Source organism: Arvicola amphibius, chromosome 10, assembly GCF_903992535.2.
Source record: "Arvicola amphibius chromosome 10, mArvAmp1.2, whole genome shotgun sequence".
Classification (NCBI taxonomy): Eukaryota; Metazoa; Chordata; class Mammalia; order Rodentia; family Cricetidae; genus Arvicola; species Arvicola amphibius.
In genome coordinates, this window is record NC_052056.1 from 64,026,543 (window position 1) to 64,051,409 (window position 24,867).

Here is a 24,867-nt window from a genome sequence, read left to right on the forward strand (position 1 = left end):
GTCCACGTGACCCTGCTGACTTTTGCTCATCCTAGAATCTGTGACTCTACAAGTTAGTGAAGACAGCTCTGAACACCCATATCATGCTTCTTCCCAGGGACGAAGAAGTATTTGTAAGTTAGGGTTGGCTCTGCTGCGATAACAAAGAAGTTTCCAAATCCCAAGATTCACAGTGCTGAGATGGCTTTCTTGCCTGAGGTCCTCCAGGCTCATGACAACAGCACCGTTCTAGGTCTCCTGCATTGTACCATCTGGCTGATAGAGAGATGGAGCTGGGGTGGGGCCAACCTTGGGACAGCAAGAAGGGCTCTGTCTTAGGTTTCTGTTGCTGCAAAAACACCACGATCAAAATCAAGTTGGAAAGGAAAGGGTTTATTTCACTTTACAATTTACCATCCCTTGTCTCTCACTGCGGGAAGTCAGGGCAGGAGCCTGGAGAGGGAGCTGATCCAGAAGCAATGGGGGAGTGCTGCTTACTGACTTCCTCCTCATGGTTTGCTCAGTTTGCTTTTTTACACACCTCAGGACCACTGCCCAGGGTTGGTACTACCCACAGTGGGCTGGGTTCTCCTACATCAATCATCCGTCAAGAAAATGTGCCACAGGCCAATCTAATGGGGCATTTGTCCATTGAGGCTCCTTCTCAGAGGACTCTAGCTTGTGCCAAGTTGACAAAACTAACAAACCAATATAAACTCTCAGTAAAACCTGCACAGGAGCTGTGGGGAGAGCTTGCCTACCTGCTGAGATACCGTCTGGCTCCCCTTCTGCTTCTTCTCCCAGGTGTCTCGGGCAAGTTTCAAGACCTGCACTGTTTGCACGTTTTGGCCATACCCCTGGCTTTCTCCTCACACTTTCGAGGCCTCCCATGCTCCCTCTTCCCCCATCCCAGGAAAGAAAACAACTCAGTTTCATGCTGCCAACCTGCAGAACTGCTTTTGGGGAGTGCTGCTCTCCAAATAGAGCCTCAACTGGCTGTCTGAATCCGTCAGGTCGACAGAGCCCCTGGGAAGAACACTTGACTTCTTCATTGACTTACAGAGGCTTTGCCCAGTAGTCAAGGCCTCTCAATTGCTTGAAGCCAATTAAGCAGAAGGGGCTCTGGAGAGAGGCAAGTTCAGTCCCTTTGGCTCTATGGGTCCACAACAAAGGACCCTGTGAAGTCCCTAAATTGCAGGAAAAATGACGTCAGGTTTTTGTCCAGCACCTTCTGGAGCCAGAAACCATAGCTTATGCTGGGATCCCAAAGGCTTTATGAGCCCAGGAAGATTAAGGACCAGGGTGTCTAATGGGACCTCTTCATTTAACTCTTGATACCAGAATTGAGGTATGTGCAGTTCCTTGTGCCAAATGGACTGATGACATTTAATACAACTCCATCCAAAGCTTTCCCCTGAATCTTGCTTTCTTTCGGTGAGCTAATTTCTCCTCTATTACCATCTACTCCAGGAGACAGGAGGATGCTTGGGAAAGTTACATTGCCTTTTAAAGCCACAGGGGTATCGTTTGGTGCATTCCTGCCCCAGCAATTATTACCTTCTGAGAGCCTGCCGAGCTGCCTCCTGCCTTCCCTTTGGTCTCCGTGGGGACTCATTATGTTTCTAGCAGGCCAGTATGAAATCGTACAGTGCTGGCTTACCAGAAGGGTTTGCTACGGGAATTTCACAGGCAGGACTGCTTCTGTCTTAAAGGAATTTACATCCCACATAGCAGAATAGGGAATGATTGTGTTAGATGATGATAATAGGACCACATTAATATTAAATGATGCCTGCTAGGCAGAGAACCTATGGGTTCTAATGGCAAAGGCCTACTTATCACCTCCCCCACCGTGAAGCCTGGTTGGGGGACAGTGGTATTTCCTCTTCACAGATTAGGAAAACACAGGCTCAGCATTTCCTTGTCCTCCAGAGCTGAAATTCTTAGCAAGGTCCCTGAGAGAGCATGACTGGGGATCCCTGAGGCCATCTGCAAAGGCAGGTAAATAACTGATTTGTTCATGGGTGCAGGGTGGGTGTGATTTTCCTTACATTCTGCAGAATTCTGTGCCTACCAATGAGTCGGAACCACTATGGTAGAGAGTCTTCTCTTTTATACTAGTTAGTAAGTATCATGGTTTGGAGATAAACACACACATATCTATCTCCCAGTGGCTTAAGTGTGGAAACCTTGGTACCCAGTTTGGTGGCCCTCTTCATTTGAGAAATTATTGGATCCTAAGGGCTCTAACCAAATTGGTAGATTAATCCTTTGGTGGATTCCTACTATAATGACATTATTGGGAGATACAACCTTGTTGGAGGAAACATGCACCCCAGAAAGATAGTCTGTTTCCATAACCTGTTTCTCTTTGCTTCCTGATGGCCATTACCTGAGCAGTCTTTCCTTCACGGTGGCTTTCGGCCATGATGCCTCTGCCTTGCCATAAGCTTACAGCAAGGCAGTCAGTTGACCATGGTCTGAAATCTCTAAATCCATGAGCCCCAAACAAAACAACCTATCCAAAACAAGACAAACATTTTCCTTCTTTTCAATGGCTCCTGTCAAGCATTTTTATCATAGTGTTGAAAAGGCTAACACAGCGAGTGGGCCCTTTTTGATGTTCAAGCCTGCATTTCGATGTGTTTTCTCTGGTTTCCAACCTTTGTAATAGTGGGCAAAATTGGACCTAAGAAGAGTGTTTGGAGGAGACATGTCTACATGTTTCCCTTTCCGAACTTTGTTCTGCAAAGTTGAAAATCTTGTTTCATCTCAAATACCGCCCCCCCCCCCATGTACAGTGGAGTTGCTGTAGTTTTAGAGCGATAGAAAGCTCTAAAATCTTCAGGCTGTGCAGACAGGGAAACTGAGGCCCAGAGAGTGGCAGTGTCCAGGTAAGAAGTCAGTGACTGAGTCAGGCACTATGCTTACACCCTTTTAAGGACTCGACTCCAACCACAATTGGAACCTCTTGCCAATATTTCTCAACAAATGACAGTACAATGTGACTCATTTTTGACATTATGCAAATGAAGGAAACAAGACTGAGTGCCCTTCTGTCCAGAGAGCAGGAAATGAAGGCTGTCTGGGGCCGCATGTTCCCAGGGACATACAGTGTCGCAAGGGGTCTCTGGAAGAACCAGGCCTTTGTTCACGGCTGTCTTCACTCAGCTCCTCTCCCCAGCCATGGCTAGCAGGATTGGCACCCAACCCACACCCCCAGCGTCAACCAGAGAATCTCATGAGGACACTTAGGTTGTGTTCTCTGTAGAACTGCCAGCCGAGAATCCTTCCCTCTCAACTTTGCCCTCCTCCCCCACAAGGCAGCATTTACACTCTCTGGAAGAGAGGTTTCTAGCCAATTGGTCCCTCCCTTCCATAAAAAGCAGAGCCATTTGCCACAATGGCCCTTAGATTTTCGGCCCGGAGAAGTGCTGAGTTGGTGCTGTTAGAGTTTATTGGGTTTTATTTTTTAGCTCCTTCCCCCCCCCCCCCATTACAGGATGACTTCATCCTGACTGGAGTGCCCTCCACCCGGGTGGTTCCTGTGAGGGACCGTCTTTGTGCTAGCCTCATGAAGCAAGGGTCAGTGATGGAAACTCTCCCGGCTCTGGCTTCTTTCAATTAAGCACAACAGTGTTTCACCAGAATGACTTGCGGTGAGACAGTCCAGAAATGGAGGCGTTTATAAGGAGAATAGTGCTTTCCAGAGAGTAGGCAAGCTGGGGGAGCTCTTAGAGAGCATTAGACATGTGTGTGCGCATGCACGCAGAGACTGTGGCCCCGGAGAGGCAAAGGCTGTGAGGCCACGGAAGCCAGGTGGCTGCAGCTGGACTACCAAGACTAGAAGCTGGGCCTTAGAGTCGAGCTGGTGCCCTCGGGGTGCCACACCTGTCTTTTGAGATGTCCTCATGCTCCTGATGTAGACCACATGCTTGTCTTTAAATTGGGCTGTTGGTTAATGTAGAAATGTCCCAAGGGGCAGGGGGCGGGGGGGGGGGGTTGTCCAAGACTGAGGGCTGGAGAGATGGCTCAGGGCTGAAGAGCTCACACTGCTCCTGCAGAGGACCCGAGTCTGATTCCTAGCACCTGTAGAGGCAGCACCTCACCATCTCTAACTCCAGCGCCAGGGGAGCTGATGCTCTAGCTCGGGACGCCTTTACCACATACACATGTGTGCACACAGACACAGTCATAAACACAATTTAAAATAAAAATATTTCTAAGGACCGAATGAAAGCTGTTGAGTAACTCCTCAGGGGATTCTGAGCACACTCTCCTGGTGGTGGTAGTGGTGGGGGAGGGGGATGAGGTGAAGGACGCCTCCCTTTCCTTTCCCTCAGAGCTTTCATGCTCCCTTCCTTTGTGTCAACTGAGCACAGGCCTACCTGGCACCCCGGGGGCTTCTGCTGTGAGGTGACAGTGACAGGCTAGCCAGGAAGGGATCACTGCCACTCTTGTGGACCAGAGTTCTCCTAATCACCTGCCACTGGAGACCTTCAAGCCTTCCCTTGCCCCTCCCTTCCCGGCTCCAGCCTGGGTATTGTGCAAGAGCCAGAGGAATTTGTGATAATGGAGCCACATGCCCAGGCCCAACCCAGGCCCAAGGAACTTGACCTGAAGCAGGAGGGTAAGCAAGAACACTCCTAGCTCCCAGGCCAGAAGGGTGGCCGGCAGCCACAAGGAAACTCCTAGCCCTTCTGGATGCTGCCAAAGGCTTGCATTCTTATTTATAGCATTGCGCTTGCAGAAGGGGGGGGGGGGGGGGGGAGGCTTGCAGAAGAGCTCGATCCTTCTTGAGCTTGGCAATGATTCATTTCCCCCACCCCCCAGCCCCCGGGAGCAGCGGGCCGAGGCAGGGCGTGCGCTCCGGCAGCCTCCGGCCAGCCGCACACTCGGGCCTGCTCGTTTATTTATGGTGCTTTATCAGGGGCTGTGCACCAGGGCGATAAAGTTTATGAAAAGAGGCGGCGTCTCCGGCGGCGGGTTGGGCCCGGGCGCTCCTTTCCCACACTGATTAGGATCAGCCAGGGCTTTGGAAGCGGCAGTTAAGGATCAGGGTGCTGGGAGCTGGCTCTCCTTCCTGCCGCGCCCAGCCAGGCCGGCTGCTGGCCCGCGTGGGTGGGAGGTCCGCGCTGTGACCCGGCACGGGGCGGGCGCAGGGCAGCCTGGAAATCCAGCGCCCAGATCCCAGCTGAAGACGTGGAACGGGACTCAGGCGCCATTTGTCCTCTGAATGCAGCAACTCTGATCCCGTGGGTTTACTTTTCTACCCACCGGTTCTTTTCCTGATGCCTTTGGGACCCATCCCATCGGAAGACTCTAGACTCCACAGTGAGAACGCCTTTAATCGCTTTCAGAGATAAATTCAGGATTACTAGCTCCGGTCTGGCCCTTCTCAAAGTCACAGAGGGTGGATTACAGAGTAACCACAGCCTAGGGTTATAAGGCCCCAAAGCAGGCTCTGAGTCTGACGATTGCCTTATCCTCACTGACTTGCTTAATCTATGGCGACCTCAGGGAGGTGCCATTCCTAGTCAGAACATTTCAGCAAGTGATAATAAGATGACTCAGAAAGGCAGCCGCTGAACTTAAGTTGGACCTTAGAGACGGGATGTGGCTCAGTGGTAGAGTCCTGGCTCAGGATTTGATCCCCCAGTATGACACACAAAAAAAGTAACCTGAACTCCAGCAAATAGTAGCAGAGCCCACTCACCAAACTTCTGAATTTCCAGGCCTCTCTAGCACCGAGAAAATGCATCCTGCCTGGGAAGGTCACCGAGGTGTCATGGTCTTGAAAGGGGGCCATGCCTTCACTATCCTGTGACTGGTTTAGAATCACCCATGAGCTACGATGGCTGTGACTTGTGGGGATGTTTCCAGGGAGACAACTCAGGAAGGAAGACCCCTGAATGTGAGCATCACATGAGCATCCTATGGGCTGGGGGCCTGGACTAAATAAGAAGGAGGAAGTAAGCTAAGTCCTACCGTGCTCTGGTTCTCTGTTTCTTGCCGGAGACGGAGTCACAAGGCCACCTGCTGCCTTGCCCTCCGGGAGTCATGCCTTCCTTTCTGTGATGATATTCCTTCAAACCATTAGCCAAAAACAAACCTTTGCTTCCTTAATATTTTGTTATTGTTGCTGTTGTTGTTGTGTGTGATGAGTGTTTTTCGTTTGGTATTTCTAACAAACACAAGTCGATGTTCACGAGACACAGTGGTGGGGAGGTAGGAGTTTCAAACAGAGCAAACCCTGCACAGCACTGGCTCTTAGGGCCAACTGGTTCACCTTCCACTTCTCCAAGGATGTAGGAGGGCAAAAGGGTCAGTAGGGATGTCATCATAGCCTACTTCCTTGATCTGGAATGTTCTGCTCACAGCTACTGAAATCCCACCACCTCAACCATCTGGCAACAGCCTGATCTCCTCCTCCTCACCCTCCCAGACCCACTCCTCCCCCTGACGGAGACTAAAGTCAGTCCTTCCTTTTAACTCCCTCATGCCAAGCCTGCCTCTCTGCCCGAGAGCCCTGTGGGGTTGGGCTCCACCTGCCTGTGTTGCTAGACTACCCTGTCCAAATCCTTCTCTTCCCATTTTCTTTCACCCCAGACCTGGTTTGCTATTCTGCACACAAGAGGTGCTTGATAACGGTGGTTGATGAACACATAGGGGCATGTGTGGTGGTGGTAGGAGGGGGCGTCTCATCTCACAGGAATCTTATATATTATCCCTTCATGAATTTCAAAACCAGGCAGCCTCAAAACAGTCATTTGTGTCCCCACCAGGGGAAACCTGGATGGCTCTGCCAAGAGAACACAAAGACTACAACAGGCCTAGCAACCAGGCTGGCTGAGGCTAAGTAACCCAAGCTGCTAGCCCTTCAAAATCCCTCCAGACATGAAGCAGGATTAGTCGCCGGGCCTGGACCTAGCGACGAGTCAACAAACGGAAGTCATGTTGCCCTAGTTATGGGGGAGAGTGTTGTGAGGGCCCTGAGCCAGGCCAGTCATTGTGCAATCCACCCTGAATGCAGCAAAGCATTCCACGGAGTCAGGGCATGTTGGACATTTGATTCTACAGGGTACAGCACCAGCGATGGGCACTTTCCGGCTCCATCACTAAGGGGTTTTGTTTTGTTCTGTTTGAATTTTTTTTTCTAAACTAGATTTTTTTAAAAGAAGATTAATTGGAAAAGTAATGTATAAATATACTTTTAAAAGTAGAATGAGAGGCTGGAGAGATGGCTCAGCAGTTCAGAGCAGTGGCTACTCTCCTAGAGGACTGGGGAATGGATTACCAGCATCCACGTGGTAGCTCATAATTGTCTGTAACTCCATTTCCAAGACTTTTTATACCCTCTTTTGGCCTCTGTGGGTATCAGGCATGAACAAGGCATACAGACATACATGCAGAGATTCATTAAAAAAGAAGCTTTGATTTGATAGGAGTCAAGCCATAAATGAAATAAAATAAAGTTAAAATAATTCTAGCACTTGGGAGGCAGGGGCAGGCCTCTGTGTTCTCTATGAGTTCAAGGACAGCTTGGTTAGTCTACATTGCAAGTTTTGGGTCAGCAAAGGCTACAGAGTAAAACCATGCCTTTAAAAACAAGGAAAGGAAAAAAAGAGTCAAAGAGGTATACAAGGAAAATTCTACTCCCAATCATGTACAACTAAATTAGTCATCTCCCTTCAAGGTATCCAAGGTACAGCCATCATTGAGGACTTTTCCAGAGTTGGGACTGTAGCTTAGTTAGAGTATTTTCCTAGCAGGAGTGAAGTTCCAGGTTCGATTTCCAGGTCCGTGTAAAGCCAGACACAGTGACACACACCTCTCACATTAGCACTCAGGAGATAGAGGCAGAGAGTTGGTTGGAAATTCAAAGTCATCCTCAGCTACATAATGAGTTTAGGCTATATCATATACCCCTTCCTATTGCCTCTCTCTTTCTAATAATAATCTCTTTTTCAAAGATCTGATATGCATATATACACAATATTTTGTATTTTTATGACAATCTCAAAAGGTTATTATGATGCTAACACATTTGTAGGCAATGTTTACGTGATGATCACTGGTGTTCTGGAAATGAGGATTATGGTCCATTGGTTTTGAAAATCATAGTCTTACACATTCTGAATGATGCTAAGTGTTAAGACAGTGGGGATGACTATGCTCTGAACTTCAACCGTACCACCTAGACAAGGCGGATAGGACAGTCAAAGGAAGATCCAAGGAACCACAGTTGGCCACAATGTGGATCAGTACTGTTACGCTATTTTAGTAAGGGCCAATAAGCTGCCAGGATGGTAACTGATGGCGATACAGCCATCATTTGGTGGGTAGATGCTCACTGAAGCGTTTATAAATGTTCTGTAGTTACTCTGCTATATCACATTTGGGGAAGAAGGAGTCATGGGGATGAGCAGGAGAAGCAAAATTTCCTCATGCAATGACAAAGTAGGAGCTGCTCTGTAGAGCCACAGTGAGTGCAACCAGCAGCATTCAGTCCAGAGAAGGGAAGGATACAAAGAGGCTTAATGATTGAGGCATAGCAAAGTGAGTTCAATTCACTTACGTTCTCAAGGACCAATGACTTTCTAGAGGGTATTGTACCCCACAGTCTTCCTAGAGTGAAGGCTGGCTAGGTCCAGGAGTTTTCCCCAGTATCCCCAGGGGCCTGCTCCAATGGGGCTGTCCAGCCATTTGGGAACTCTGTCTTTTTCCTTATTATGTGATGGTCCAGTATCTGAGTTCCCAGCTCTTCCCCTCCACACTGTGCTTCACACAAGACCTCACTTTCAGGGTAGTGGTGGCACACGCCTTTAATCCCAGCACTTGGAAGGCAGAGGCAGAACTCTGTGAGTTCGAGGCCAGCCTGGTCTACAGAATGAGTTCCAGAACAGGCTCCAAAACCACAGAGAAACTCTGTTAAAAAAAAAAAAAAGACCTCACTAAGCAGTCTTTCCAATTCTTTCCTGTGGTTTCATTGCTCCCCGATGGGACTCAGAAGTCCAAAACCTGTGTGAACAAAAGATACTCAAAAAAGTCGTTCTTCCCCAGCATCTAAGGCTGTCTTCCTGGATTAACTAGGGCTTCTGTCTCCTGCCCCACAGCACAGGCTGCTTCCCAGGGGACCAGAGCCCTGCACACAGCTGTCAGACATGCTCAGACATGTCAGAACCCAGCTCAGGTTCAGCCGAGGCTCTAGATTTGCCCTAATAATAACCAGCAAGTGTTCAGATATTTTGACAATTGATTCTAATGAGTTATTCCATGACGAAGGTCAAATGGGAGGCTCTGGGTACAGACTGTAACAGGGAAGAATTTTAGCCCAATGAAAAAGGCTTTCTCTTCTTCCTTCCCCCTTTCCTTTCTTTTCCCCCTCCTTCCCTTCCTCCCTGTATTTGTTTTTTCTTTGGAATAGTTGCAGAGATTGAACCTAAGGTCTCATGCCTGCTGGGCACTGAGCTATATCCCTCCTCTCTCCTCCTCCATTTCTATCCCTTTGTTTTTGACACCAGGATCCACCAGGTTGGCTTTGAACCCACTCTGTAGCCCAGACAGGCCTGAACTTGTTCTCCCCCATGTCAGCCTCCCAAGTAGCTGGGGTTATAGACTTGTGCCCCCTGACCTGGCAAAGGGTTTTTTGTATCAGCGCAATAATGAGGCAAGATATTAATTTAGTGTCTTCCTTGGGTGAAATCTAGAGTCTTGTCCTTGGAACTGCTGGAGTGAACTGAACAAGCCCAGTTTTACAACAGAAAGCTCTTGGTCCTTTCCTTAGTTCACGCTACATAACAGTTCCGTGTAGTTCCCCCTCCGCCACACACACATTTTATTCGTCTTAAACCTTTACACCTGCAGACAACCGAACTAATGAACAAGCAGTGCACAGATATGAATGAGGAAGGACAGACATCACGCTGCCTTGTTGCCCTTTTTAAAGGATGTGTTAAAACTCTTCTTGGTTCACAGGATGAAAAGAAACAGACCATTATTCCCCGGTGTTCCTCGTGTTTTGGAAAGCATGTGGTGACATTTAGTCCTCTGTCACCAGAGCACACTTGAATGCTATATTGTAGTCTGGAGGTGAGGGACTGGCTTCCTCCCCCTTCCCTTCTCCCTCTGCTGTTTCCGTCGTGGCCTAGACTGACTCCCCATCTCTGCCAGGCTAAAGATAACCTCTCTATCTGGGATATCACCCACAGGCTAAATTTATTTTCAGGGGTGAGTTGGGGCTACCCTGACCTGTGACTCTAGGCAAGTAGTGGGGGATTCTCAGGCAACTTGAGAGGTCTAATGGAAGGAGAAGTGGGGGTCGGGGAATGAAAGATACAGAGATTAATGGGAAGCTGCCAAAAAGACTTCAGAGAAAGAGGGCCACACCCGTGACACACTGTGATTTGAGAATAAGCCTGTGAGCCCGAAGGATTTGACTGCTCCCAGCGAAGGGCTCTTTGCTGCCAGTTATACCGTTACTGTAATACAATCCCAGAAGGAAAAGCCCAGTGTTAATCAGGGCTCAAGAAGTCAGTGGACTTGATGTACAGAATGGGGTATTTAATTTTATGATGTGGCTATGGGTTACATGGGAGACTAATAAAAGAACTCCATAAAACATGGCTTGCAGCAATGGGGTTACAGCTTCTGCCAGAGGGGCAGCTTGGCTCAGAAGTGGTTTCAAACTGGAACTGCTCTCTGGCTGGTATGTGCTGGTGTGGTCACTCTGGTTCTTAAACTGCAATCCTTCTGTACCCGTTGTTAAGGAACTACTGCTCTCAGCTTCCCTGAGAGCTGACCTGCTGCCCCAAACAGTCTCCCCAGACACGCTCACGATCCAGCCAGCAGATACAGAGAGCCTGCACATCCAGCCCTACACTGTGTCTCTAATGCCACGTTCCTCTTGAGAGAGCAGTACCTCTGCAGTATTGCTTGCTGGCCCTTTAAATATCATCCATCCTGCAAGCATGTTCTCCTGGGGCTGGGTCTAACGGATGCGCGTGGGATAGATCAGGGACACAGGTCCCAAGACTGTCTTGCACCAATCCCTCAGCACCTATAGGCTTTCTTGAGGAGCGCTGCAAGAACACACCCAATCTTTCCCTTGAATCATACTTGGCAACCTCGAAGGGGAGCTTTAACAGGCCCGGAGATGACCTCAGGGCAGAGGAACACTTGGAAAGAAACAGAAAAATTTACATAATGTTGCCCAACTGAGGTTGCCTTACAGTTGGGATCAGAAAGATGCTCGCAACACCCTGAACTCTCTTTTAGCCAGCACAGACCTTTCTTTCAGAAGACTGACAATTCCTTCTGGGCCACACCCTTTGCCATGGAGCAGAGCTCCTTAAAAAATACTGCTGTGTGACCCAGCAGGGCCCAAGACCTCCTAAGGAGCGTCAGATGTGAGCCCTTCTGTTGAGCAGAAATCTCATACAACTTGAACTTCAGTCTCCAGTCTGGATCAAATTTTAAGTCCAAGGTCAGCCATAGCACAGTGGGGCCATCTATATTGCACGCTCTATTGTCCAGTGAACAGAGAATGGATGGAGCCAACCAGCATTTGTTGACCAGCTCCTAAGTGCTAGGCAACAGACCTGCTGCTGGAGTCCATATGGACAGGAAGAGGTTCTGTTCTGAGAGGGCACAGGGAACTTGTGCTCTCATGGGATGGTGGGAGGAGACCTAGGGACCTGGGATGATGATCATTGCCTTCAAATTTTGTTCTAGGCCGGGTCCATTGTGGGTGGGGTCCACCCTGGGTGCCTCTGGGTAAGAAGCATCTTACCCAGATGGTTCTCATTGGCCTCCACAGGTTACCAACAGCCTGCAAGGCCACTGAGAAGATGAGGCCTCATTTTATCTTCTCTGAGATGGAAACACCAAGCTCTGCTTACCGTCTCCTCCGTTCTGCTCTTTGAAAACTCCTGGGAGAGTCACGTGTCTACGTCTAATGTTGTTTCCCTGAGTGAACAATGGGACAGAATAACTTTTTCATCTTTTATCAGTAAGTATTAGATGTGTAGACAAGAAAAAGAAAGGTAAGTTTATAACTTAGCACCCAGTGATAGTAGTGTGGTGTTGATCCTTGCAAACATTTTTTTAGTTTTTTTTAATATACCTATAGATGTGGGAGACATATACACAGAACTTATCTGTACATACTGCCTTTTAAACCACATATTTTCCTTATAAACACAATTTTGATTTTTAATTACATACATACATCTATTTATGTGTGTGCATGCATCTTACATGCACAAACATAGCACAACATACATGTAGAGGTCAGAGAACAATTGTCGGAGTTGGTTCTTTCCTTCCATCATGTGGGCCCTGCGGTATGAACTAAGGTTGTCAGGCTTGGAGGCACACCCCTTTATCCACTGAGACATCTTACTGGCCCATAAACACAATTTTAAAGTAAATCCAAATGAGCCCAGGATATTTCTCTAAAGGTTTTTCTCCCGAGAAATCAGAGGAGAATGGAAGTTAAATCATGTCAGTTGTGAATGATGACGAGCCTGCCAGGGTGAGCTGATCAAGTGTGTTCTTTACAGTAAAAGACATATTGTGGGGTGTCTAGGTTTTGTTAGCTTAGGAGATTGACTGCCTTCATCCTCTGCTTGAGCCTGATAGTTAGCTCTCCTGGGGGAAGGATGGTGACAGATCCTTGAGAACTGAGAGTGTGCTGGAGCTTTTGTGGCTATGACGAGACACCTGACAGAAAAATTGAAGTGCAGGAGATGGGTTTTAGTTCAGAGATTCAGAGGCTTCTGGGTCTGTTGGGTCTGGGCCTGTGATGAGGCAGTGCATCTTGGCAGTGTGTGGCAGAGCCTGCTCACTTCATGGCAGACAGGAAGCAGAGTGAAGGAATGGGACCAAGGACTAGGCATGACAGTCAAAGGCAGATTCACTTCCCCCAGCTCTCAAAACAGTGCTACCAGCTGGGGACCAAGCATTCAACACATGAGCCCAGGGGAGCAGAGCATTTACTATTTATACTGTTACAGAAGGCTATCCAGGCTTTGGAGCTATGGAATGGAGCTTTCTTCCCTGGGTACCAGTGCCTGGCAAGCTTAGGGCTGATGCTCACTGTGGTGAGACCTGCACGTGGCTCCTTCACGTTCATGACCCTAGAGAAAAGGACAGTCAGCATCTGTGCTGGACTTCCCTCCCCAACTCAGCAGAGAAGCTGAATATGGAGAGTCAGGGGAGCCCCTCATCCTGATGTCTCAACAGGGACTGGAGGGGCCCTGTGTGCTGCTGTCCTGGAGGCTCATGAAGAAATCCCTTCTGTGGTGTTTTAAAAGAGAATGGCCCCCATGGGCTCATCTGTTTGAATACTTGGCCCCCAACTGGTGGACCTGCTTGGGAAGGATCAAGGTGAGGCCCTGTTGGAGGAGGTGTGTCATCATGGATGAGCACTGAGTTTTAAAAGACTCTCATCATCCCCAGTGGGCTCTCTGCCCCCTGTTTGTGGATCAAGGCATGAGCTTTCAACCATACTTGCTGCCCTGTCCTGGCTCAGCCATCGTGGGCTCTAACCCTCTGAAACCATAAGCCCAATCAAATGCTTTCTCTTCTAAGTTGTCTTGCTCTCATGGGCTGGAGGGTTTGCTCCATGCTTAGAGGTCCTTGTTATTGTGAAAGACATGGGTGTGACTGCCAGCGGTCACCTGGAGGCTGGCTATCTCCCTGGGTGTCATGCACACATGTGGCGCACAGATGAGCAAGTAGGCAAACACTCATAAAATAACAAAAATAAATCCAAAAACTTTTTTTTTTTAAAAAGTTGCCTTGGTCATGGCCTTTTATCACAAGAATAGAAAAGTGACTAAGATACCTTTCTATTCTGGCAGGGTTTTCATGGCTATGGAACCTCAGGGGCTGAGCTGCAGAGGGCAGTGACGCCTCTATGGGACTCATCAGGCCAGCAAGGAAGAAGAGAAACTAGCAAGAAAACAACATACCAGGCAATGGTAGCACACACCTTTAATCCCAGAGGCAGAGGCAGGAGGATCTCTGTGAGTTCGAGGCCGGCCTGATCTGCAGAGCTAGTTTCAGGACAGTCAGAGCTAACAGAGAAAGCTTGTTTTAGAAAAATAAACAAATAAAAAGCATCCTAGAACTCAAGTGAGAAATGAACTAAAGTAATGCATTGGATGAGTTAAAAGAAGTGGTTGGAAAATCAAATGCAAAAGCATCCGAATCGTAGGAACCACATGCAGAGAGATAGAACTCAAGAGACCAAAGCCAGGGAACTTGCTCTAGGGGACCTAAGACACCAATATGGAGTTACGGAAGAAAAAGAAAAATAAGCAGGTTAAGAGGGAATAACTAAACAGAGTAGAGAAGATAATCTCCCAGATTTGGGCTTATTTTTTTTTGCGTGTTTAGTGCTCACTCTATAGTCCAAACTGACCTTGAATTCACCCTGTAGCCCAGGCTGACCTCCAACCTTCTGCACCAGCTCCCTGGATGCTAGGATCACCACACAGACTGGGCCTGAGACTCTAAAGAGCTCATAGGATCCCCGGAGCTGAAAACCATGTCCTCAAACTCATTCAGGACATCGTTGAACAGCAAGTATGAAAAGAAGCTCATGCAACCTTCTACACCAAGGGAACATAACCACAAAGGAAGAGGAGATTGTGTCAGAACATCTCCCCTCTCTCCCTTCCAACCGTGAGAGCCAGAGGGAATGCTGCTTGCAAAATACGAGAACCAGCCAGAATTTTCTCTACTGGGCAGGGCAGGAGTGTGAATGAGTGCGTGTGTGTGTGTGTGTGTGTGTGTGTGTGTGTGTGTGTGTGTGTGAAAGTTGTCTTACATGGGATTCGTCCTGCCGTCCCACCCCAGAGCTGACCAGTTGGTAAGGATGTTGCCCCAGGCAAGGGCGCAGACCTGGCTGAGACCGTCCCTTGGAGCTTAAGGCAATTCCTGGAGAGGGATTTGTGCACACTCAGCAGCTGGAGGGGGTGGGATGTGACACTCAGCGTCCTTCTCAGTGTGACACGGTCATGTGCAATATGTATGCAGATGTTACCATGTGCTGGGATATTCAACAGAGAGGTGAGAGCTCTGATCTCTAGATTTTACTGATTTTCTTTTTCTTTTTCTTTTTTTTTTTTCGAGACAGGGTTTTTCCATGTAGCCTTGGTTCTCCTGGAACTTGCTCTGTAGACCAGGCTGGTCTCAAACTCAGAGACCTGCCTGCCTCTGCCTCCCGAGTACTGCCTCCGCATGCACCATTGCCACTAGTTTACTGATTTTCTGTAGTAGAAATATCACCATCATGATGGATATCCAGGTACTAGTGTGTTGTCGTGGAGCAGAGCACCGCATTGCTGGTGAGTGTCTGTGCAGGCTAGGTATGCCTCTGTGCCTAAGGTGGCATAAGGGAGTTGTGAGAGACAGGCCGACTAACCCATCTCCATCACTAGGAGCCCTTGAGCGTCTCCATTTGGTCCACTCTCCATTTTTTTGGCCACCTTTTATCCAGTCTCAGGTCCTTATCCCCTCCCTGACACCGATGGTGTTCCTTCAGGCAGCACTCGCAGAGGAACCCAGACACTTGTTCGCTGAAGGTCTGTCAGAACCGGAAGCTTCTTGGTTGGTAGCTGTGGTAACCAATGAACAGCCAACGTTATGGAGGAGGCTAGCGGGAAACAGTCTTTGCTTGAGGGACTTGTGGTCTTTGGTGCAGAGACAGACCTCCCGACAGGTTATGGCTCTTTGACTTCTGTGTGTGATACTGTTGTATCCCCCATGCCCATGGAGGAGCTAATTATAGTTATTTCAAAGGCTCCAAGGGAAGGAATGGATGGATTCCAGACTTTCAAACTAGCAGGCACAGAGGAGGAGACAGGCATGCAGGGTGGTTATGAATGAGACCTGCTCCACGAAGGCTTTCTTCTTTTTACCCAAGGTTTTGTTCGTTTGTTTATTTTTTATAAGCAAGAAAAGGAGAAACGTAGATTAAAAGTCAAAAGCAAAACCCAAACCCAGTTCTACTAACAAACTTTTACCTGTCGGGGTCCTATTAATTCACCCTGTGACCAGTGAGGTATCAGACGTTGAAGCAATCTCCTCTCACATCCGTCAGCCTGCAGGAACACGTCACTCACATCCATCAGCACTAAGGAGCACACACCCAGGAAGGCGGCAAGCTCCCAGCATCCTATCTCTGAGTAGATCAGTGGAGTAGACCCAGTAAAGCAGCAAGAACCTCAACCTGGCTAAGAAATGAACCATGCTTTGACTCCCCAGCAAGCATGACCCTGGAATGCAGATATGAATCCCAGGAATCTTCCAGTCACACAAATGGCATGCCTAGGTGCCGTGCACCACGCTCCCGCGTCTGCACTCTGTGCTCTAGACCCCAGTTCGCGAGCTCCGGGCAAGGGGCTGGAGGTTGAGAATACACATGCAGAGACAGACCGACACGCAGACCTTTAAACACTGATACCAAAGCCCCCCTTTATTAACACCATGTAGGCTTAAATACACTGCAGTCAATGGCCAACAGGTGAAAATCCCATCCTCTGATTCTCTAAACTAGGCACAACTTCTAGTAACTTCAATTAGAAGGTTCTAGCAGGAAAGAGCAGCTGAAGGCCAGGACTCATTAGTCCCAACATCTCCCCCCTAAATTTTTTATATAACAGAAGACCCTCCTGTCTTAGGTCATCTCAGAAGAGTAAACCCTTACTCCTCTTTGGGAGGCCCTCCTCTGTAGAAGTTACCTGTCTACGGAGAAGTCTTCATAGTTTGTGCAGTATTTGCCAAGTTACTAGCCAAAAGGCTCAGAAGGACTTGCTAAGTGACCATATGCTGCATTCTCATGGGTTGTCTGACCTTACACAGAATTCAGAAATGAATGCCCATGGCAACAGGCGTTAAGATTGCCAGCAGTAGGGTCCCCAGTCACCACTGGACCCAGCCTCCCATTTGGGCTATGGTTTCAACCATCCCTTTGACTAACACAGTTACAATCTGGTGTGCTAATTGTAACATTTCTAGGGCTATTCAAGTAGCCATTGAGTTGTTTCACCACGTAAGAGGCATTAGCAATATTAACAGACGTCATACAAATGGAATGATGTGTGAACAAGACATTTGTTGTACTAGCCATAAGTCCACCTGCTCCTACAATAGGGCAGTTTCTTGATTTAAATTCGCTCTGCCGCAGACTCTTCGGCGTGCAGAGCCTGAAACTGCCACTGCCTTCTCCTTGCCCCGCTGCTGTGTTCTCTGGCAGCCCAGTGGGGTCTGTGCTCCAGCTTGTCTCAGCTCCAGCACTTGTTGCGTTTGCTGATAATCCTGGCACTGCTGTGGCATCCGCCAGGCTAGGCACTGACTGAGCTGAGGCAATGTGCCTTCCACCACAGTCACCTAGCAAAGCTCTGCTCCTGCTGCCTTCTAGCCCCAGCTGCATTCGTTCTGGGTCCAAACTGGTGCACGAAGTGGAGCAGAACTCAGGGAAGCAGGCTTGATGCTCTGCAACCACTGAAGGGGCCCCGGGCGCTGGCTCCCTTTCCTCACCCCTCCCGCCTGAGGCACAGCTTCTAGTAACTTCAATTAGAAGGTTCTAGGAGAAAAGAGCAGCTGAAGGCCAGGACTCATTAGTCCCAACACCTAGGAACCTGTCTCAGGAGTCTCTGTGAGCTCGCCCAGCATGCCAGCCTAGGCACTGAAGCAATAGCTTCCAAATTCATTTGGGTCAAGTCTCTTTTCTCCTGGTTTCACGTTTCGTGTCTTCAAACAAATATATTAGATTTCTTGGACACCCTTATAAGTTTCTGTGAATATATACTTGTCTAGAATACGAAATTTCAGGGGTTTTTTTGAGGCCTCAGTGTTAAGGTTGGCTGTGTGTGGTTTTGACATTCTGCCCCTCCTCCACCCCTGCTGACTGATGAGTGAAACTTGAACCCAGGGTCATGTGTATGATGAGCATGCATTCTTCCCCTGAGTTATAACGCAGTATAAACTATGTGAGAACCATTCTGGGCCTCTAGTCCTCTTTGGAAGTGCTTGTGTGTGTTTCTATATCGACACTAACATTGGGAGAGATATTTTTCTAAAAGAAAGTTCTTGGCATACTGAATTTGACAAAAAATTGCTTTAAAAAAATTCTGCGGCTCTATGGCACCGGGCGGAGCTGCAGGTGTGTTGCCCTTTGGGGGGGGCTGTGTTGGTTACCTCTTCTCTTTAGCCCAGCAGTGGTGGTGCACGCAGAGGTAGGCGAATCTCTGTGAGTTCAAGGACAGCCTGGTTTACAGTGCTAGTTCCGAGATAGCTAGGGATGTTACACAGAGAAACCCCGGCTCGAAAAACAAAACAAAATAAAAATTTAGTTTATGGAGCTGTAGAGATGACTCAGCAATTAAGAGCACTGACTGCTCTTCCAGAGGACCTAGATTCAATCCCCAGCAACCCATATGGCAGCTCACAACTGTAACTTCAAGATCCGACACTTTTTAAAAGATATGGGTGTGTGTGTGGTGTGTGTGTGTGTGTGTGTGTGTGTGTGTGTAATTTTTGTGTGTGAGGGGAGGGGGGTGTGCTCATGAGTGTGCAGGGAGGCCAGAGGCACTGGAACCCTGAAAGTTGCCTGATGTGGGTGCTGGGAACTGAACTCAGCTCCTCCGGAAGAGCAGCCTGCTCCTCTTACCTGCTGAGATATCTTTGCAGGTCCCTTTTATGGACATTTGATGGAAGGAATGAGGAGCCCATTAGGAAGCATTCATATATTTATCTATTTAAAATCTTCAACCATTGTATTTTATATTCTACCAGTATTATATGACTCAAGGGCTATTGCACGTTACAATATGGAAGCAACAGGAATAGGGTTGGAAGAGGTTATTTGTTTGGTTTGATCCTAAGGGAAGGGGCTTCTGAACTGTTTTTAGAGGAGAGTATTTCTCCAGGAAATACCACAACCTACTCCTGCATTAAAGGAAAAGCACTAGGCTAGGGTGAAGCTGTGCTATCACTGGCTGCGCCTGCATCTAAACATCATCTCTCTGCAATCAGCTGCGGCTCTTCTTCACTGTAGACACCGGATTGGATTTAGGATGCGAGATGATGTGACCGAGACTGTCGGAGAGTGCTGCTGCCCAGTGTACAGGTGAAGGGGCATGGACACTACTCTCTCAGGATTACCAGCAGCCATACTCCCTGCTGTTTGCCCTCTGGCCTGACATTCCTGTGTCTCCATTTGTTTTTCTATAAACCCATGGAGAAGGTATCATTCAAGGAAGTTCTGCTAGATCTCAAAATGAGTAGCAAGAAACCTCTAGGCTAGTGAGGCCATGGGACAGCTCTCTGGGATGCCTGTTAGAACTTCCATCACCAGATGTGTGGACGCACATCTGTAATCCCAGATACTCAGGTGGCTGAGGCAGGGGGATTCAGAGTTTGGGTCCAGTATGGGCAATTTAGCAAGAGCCTGTCTCAAAGTAAAATAAAGGAGGAATACTTGTATCTACTACAAGCTTTCCCCATATCTGTCCTTGTGCATAGCAGGTGTGGTGGTTTGATAACAATGGCCTAGACTCAGGTGTTTGAAGACTTGGTTCATAGGGAATGGCACTTTTAGGAGGTGTGGCTTTGTTGGAGAAACTGTGTCATGAGGGGTGGACTTTGAGGTCACAGAAGCTCAAATCAATTCACTTCCTGTTGCCTGTGGATCCAGATGTAGAACTTTCAGCTCTTTCTCCAGCACCACTTCTGCCTGCATCCCACCATGCTTCCCACCTGGATGATAATGGATTAAACCTCTGAGACTGTAAGCCAACCCCAGTTAAATGTTTTCCTTTATAAGAGTTGTGGTGGTCGCGCTAAGACAGTTGGCCTCGCCTTTAAGCTCCAATTCAATTTGCAGCCCCTGTGTGGATTTTGCCCCTCTCTATTCCCTGCATGAACACAACTAGAGTAGTTGCCTAGTACAATTATAAAAGATTTATACATCCAGTTTAAAAGTTTGGAAATACATGCAAGTATAAAATTATCTGTAGTCTCACTATCCAGCAATAACTCCTGTTAACTTTTCTTTTTCTTCCTCTAATTTTAGTTTCCTTTTTTCCTTCAAACCCAGCATCCCATGTTTGACAGGCAATCACACTACCATTGAGTTACAGTCGCGGCTCCATATTCTAGTTTATTGATTTTTTTTGGAGTTTTTTTCAATCTATGTTTCTATGTGCCTACTTTAGAACATTTTATACGAAAAGTTTGTTTATTTGTTTAAGAAACATTTTATTTGGAGATAGTTGTGGATTTGCATGTAATTCTAAGACACAATACAGAATGATCTTATAAACTCTTCCCTCAATTTTCTCCAGTGGCAACATCTTCTGTAATGACGTAAAATATCCCAACCAAGAATCGATACTGATAGACTCCTGGGACTTTATTCACAGGCTTGCAGGTATTCGTGTGTGTGTGTGTGTGTGTGTGTGTGTGTGTGTGTTTAGTTTTGTAAGAGTTATCTCTTGTCCTGACTGACCACCTGTACCATAAGTGGTCACTACACCTAACAGTGACACTCCACATATCTTTTTTCTGCCACAGGACACCATCTCCTTTGTAACATGGTCACCTTCTTTCCTCCAGCCTGGCCTCTCATCACCTCCTGCCAACATTGAGATTTTCTAAGAGCTTGCCTAGTTTTATAGCCTGTATCTCCACAGACCGTTACCAATGTCCCAAACATCATTTAGAAGTGGTCCACCGCATTGATACATCATCATTCCATACTTGTTTTATTGATTAGGTTACTGTTCCTTGTAAAACCTACTGTGATGAGAATCTTTACACACATGGCTACACATCTGATTATCTACATTATCTCCCTTTGATATGGTCACAGAATTGAAATTAGTATCCGAATGGTGTGGAAAATAGCGGTTTATATTGCCAAATTGCCTTCAGAAAGGTTTATCATTTCAAGTCACTTCAGTGGAGAAGAAGGCCTAATTCACTATCTTCCCTTTTTAATCAGAGTATGTATGTTTTGTTTTTTACATATGTCCTTGATTATTAATAAATTATTAATAAATAATCATATATAGATTTTAGTGACTTTCTACTTATTTTTATCTAAGTCATATGTTTGCATTTTTCTCTATGTAGAAAATGGCAGTGCTAATATTTTTCTTACTAAAATGTTACAGATAAACCAGCAAGCCAGGGAAGGGCTTGAAAATCACTTTAAGAGAAACTTGTTTGTTTATATATACACCACACAGTCAGTGGCGTGATTCTGATGCCCCCTCCGAAGGACAGCCACACAGATAACACGGAGTCTTTTCAAACATACCTGTGGTGATGTTGGGTATTGAGTGTCCTTTCTTTGGGTGGTGTCCTGGTTGTTTTGTGTTGCTGCAGTGACCAAAATACCCAGCAGAAGTGACTGAGAGCAGGAGAGAGTCACTGGGGCTCAGGGGTCCGGAAGGAGTTCAGAGTGTCCTCCTAATGGAGAGGACCTGGTGAAGCTGACGTGACAGGAATGTGAGCCAAGTGGTATTCACATGCTGGTTGGGGCGTTCTGAATGAGACTGCCCCCCCCCCACACACACACACAGGCCTGTGTATTTAAATACTTAGTCCCCAGGGGATGGCACAGCTTGAGGAGATTCAGGACCTGTGGGCTTGTTTTGGAGGAAGTACATCTCTAGAGGCAGGCTTTGAGCATTTAAGGACCCCAGCTATTCCAGTTTGCTCGCTCACTGGATCATGCTTTGAGATTTTTTCTTCTCGCCCTACTTCAGTTCTCTCTCTCTCTCTCTGTCTCTCTCTGTCTCTCTGTCTCTCTCTGTCTCTCTGTCTCTCTCTGTCTCTCTCTCTCTCTGTCTCTCTCTCTCTCTCTCTCTCTCTCTCTCTCTCTCTCTCTCTCTCTCTCTCTCTCTCTCTCTCCTTGCTCTCAGCTTCTTGTTCCTGCTGCCTGGCCTGCTGCTTGTGGCCATCACCCCCTCCACTTGGCCACCATGAACTTTTATCCCTCTGGAACCGTAAGCCAACATAAACTTTGGTCCCTGTGTTTTATCCCAGCAGCAGTAAGTAAGTAATACTGTGGTGGCGCACGATGCAGAGAACACAGGCCAGAAACAAAGGTAAGTATAACTTTCAAAGGCTTACTCCATTGGCCAGGTTCCAACTCCTAATGGCTCTGCAGCCCTGAAAAAGAGGTTTACAAGTTGGGGACCAAGCACTCAAGCATAAGCCTATGGAGGATGCTTCAGATTCAGACCATAACCGGTAGCGGAGAATACACAAGGGTGGCGTGCTCTATTGCACACTTGCTTCCCGTTAGATCTGCCCTTTGAACTGAAATGGACTCACAGCTGTAGCGAACCAGACCACGCTGCTGGCAGGAAGCATGGGACTGTGTTCTCATGGTCTGTGCCCATGCAGCAGAGAGTCTCTACAGCACAGTGCAGGCCAGCCCCTGCCAGTCCAGGGCTAGAATTTCCTCTTGCTTTCCTTTCTCTCTCTTTACTTTTGTGACATTCTAAGATGTCAATAATCACTTGGTTCATTAGATTTGCTACATTTTCCCAGAAGCCTCTGTTTTACCTGTCTTCTTTGGGGCACACAGATTTCTGAGGGCATTTAAAGAACAAAATTGGGGTTTGAAGTCCATTCCTGAGATACCCACAGAGCATCACAGCAGTGCCTGCCAGACTCTTAAGACAACAGCTCCAACAACTCCCCTCAGGTGGGTGTTGGCTTCATTCCGATTTTACAAAGCTTGCTTTACTTGGCTGTTAAGCAGTTTGCTTAGCATCAATAGATAGCAAGGCATTGGCACCGAAACTCAGGCCCGGTTCCACTGGTGCCCACGCACATATTCCAATCGATACCACTCGGCTAACCTAGCTGCCGTCCTGTGTTTAGAAAGCTGAAGCTTTCTGATGATCAGAAATCCTGCCCAAAAATCCTTGGCAGCTGTTCAGCGGATAGGGTGCACGTGGAACATTAGATAGAACCTTGAGTCATGAGGCAATGAGAGTCAACAAACTGGGAAATGAGAGAAAGATCTTGAATGAGGCCAGGGCGGCCATCCTCTGAGTGAAACGGCACCAGGGGCCACTGGACTATTGGCATGGAAAGCTAAAGATCAGTGGCGGAAGGAGTTGAGGTGGTTCACTCCCTCCTCAGAGGCTAAACTTAGCATATGGGTGCTCTCTTTATCACAAACTGCAGAAGGTCTAGGCCAGATATGGTGGTACACACCTTTAACTCTGCCTCTAGAGACGCAGATGGATTTATGAGTTCAAAGCCAGCCTGATCTACACAGAGAGTTCCAGGTAAGCAGAACTATATAGTGAGGCCTTGTCTTTGAAAAAAAATCTTTCTTTCTTTCTTTCTTTCTTTCTTTCTTTCTTTCTTTCTTTCTTTCTTCCTTCCTTCCTTCCTTCCTTCCTTTCTTTCTTTCTCTCTTTCTATCATCTATCTATCTATACATTATAGATTTTATTATATATATAAACTAATATATGTGCAGATATATTAGTTTCTAGGGGGATAGGTAAGGAAGAGTGGGATGGGGAGGGAGGGTATGACACTTACTTTTGACAATTTGACACATCTAGAATCACCTGGTGTATTAGTTATTTTTCTGTTGCTATGATACAACACCATTACCAAAAGAAGTTATAGAAAGAAGGGTTTATTTGGGCTTACAGTTCCACAGGGAGAGTCCAAATAGGAGTGTGACAGGAGAGGGAGGAAGCAAGGCAGCAGGCAGCTAGAGCAGAAAACAGAGGTCACCTCTTCAGCCATAAACACGAAGCTAAGGGCAAACCGGAAGCAGAGCAAGGGTATAAATTCTCCAAGTCCAGCCCCACTGACCAACTTCCTCCAGTGAAGCTGCACCACCTCCCCAAACAGAACAAACAGTTGGGGAACCAAAAGTTCAAATCCTGTGCTTCTGGGGATATTCTTAATTCTTATTCAAACCACACCGGGGAGAAGACTCTCAGTGAGTAAGTATATAGATTAAGTTGGTTTGTGGGCATGTCTATGGGGGATTGTCTTTATTATATTAACTAGGATGTGAAGACCTTCCTATCTTAGGGTTTCTGTTGCTGTGAAGAGGCACCATGACCACAACAACTCTTATAAAGGAAGACATTTAACTATGGTGGCTCGCTTACAGTTCAGAGATTTAGCCCATTATCATCATGGTGGGAAACATGGCAGCATGCAGGCAGACATGATGCTAAAGAGGTATCTGAGAGTTCTTACATTTTGATTCATAGGCAACAGGAAGTGATCTGAGACACTGGGTGGTATCTTGAGCATATATGAGACCTCAAAGCTCGCCTCCACAGTAACGCATTTCCTCCAAAGAGGCTACACCTCCTAATAGTGCCACTCCTTTAGGGGCTATTTTCTTTCAAACCATCACTCTGCCCATGGTGGGTGGGTGGCACCATTCCCTGAATTTGGGTCCAGGACCATTTAAGAATTGAGAAAGTGAACATGCATTTTTTTCTTTGCTCTTGATTGTGGATGTGGCTAGCTGCTTTTCAAGATCCAGCTGCTTTCCCCACAATGAGTCTCTAAAATCTGGAATTGTGAGATAAATAAATCCTTTCTTTCCTAAATTACTCTTATTGGGGTATTTTATCAAAGCAACTAGCAGCAAACTTGGACAGTAGGATCATCTTAGGTTCATGGCACAGCAATGAACCATGGACTGAGGGGGCTGAGCCACAGGTGTGGTGAGTGACCGGAAGAATCTCACGACTCCTTGCACTCATGTGTCAGCCCCTCTCACAAGATGCACGGTAAATTGATCCTGATGAATTTACCCATGTGACAAGAAATAGTGATTGTAAGAATTGGGATACTGAGCCAGGTGGTCAT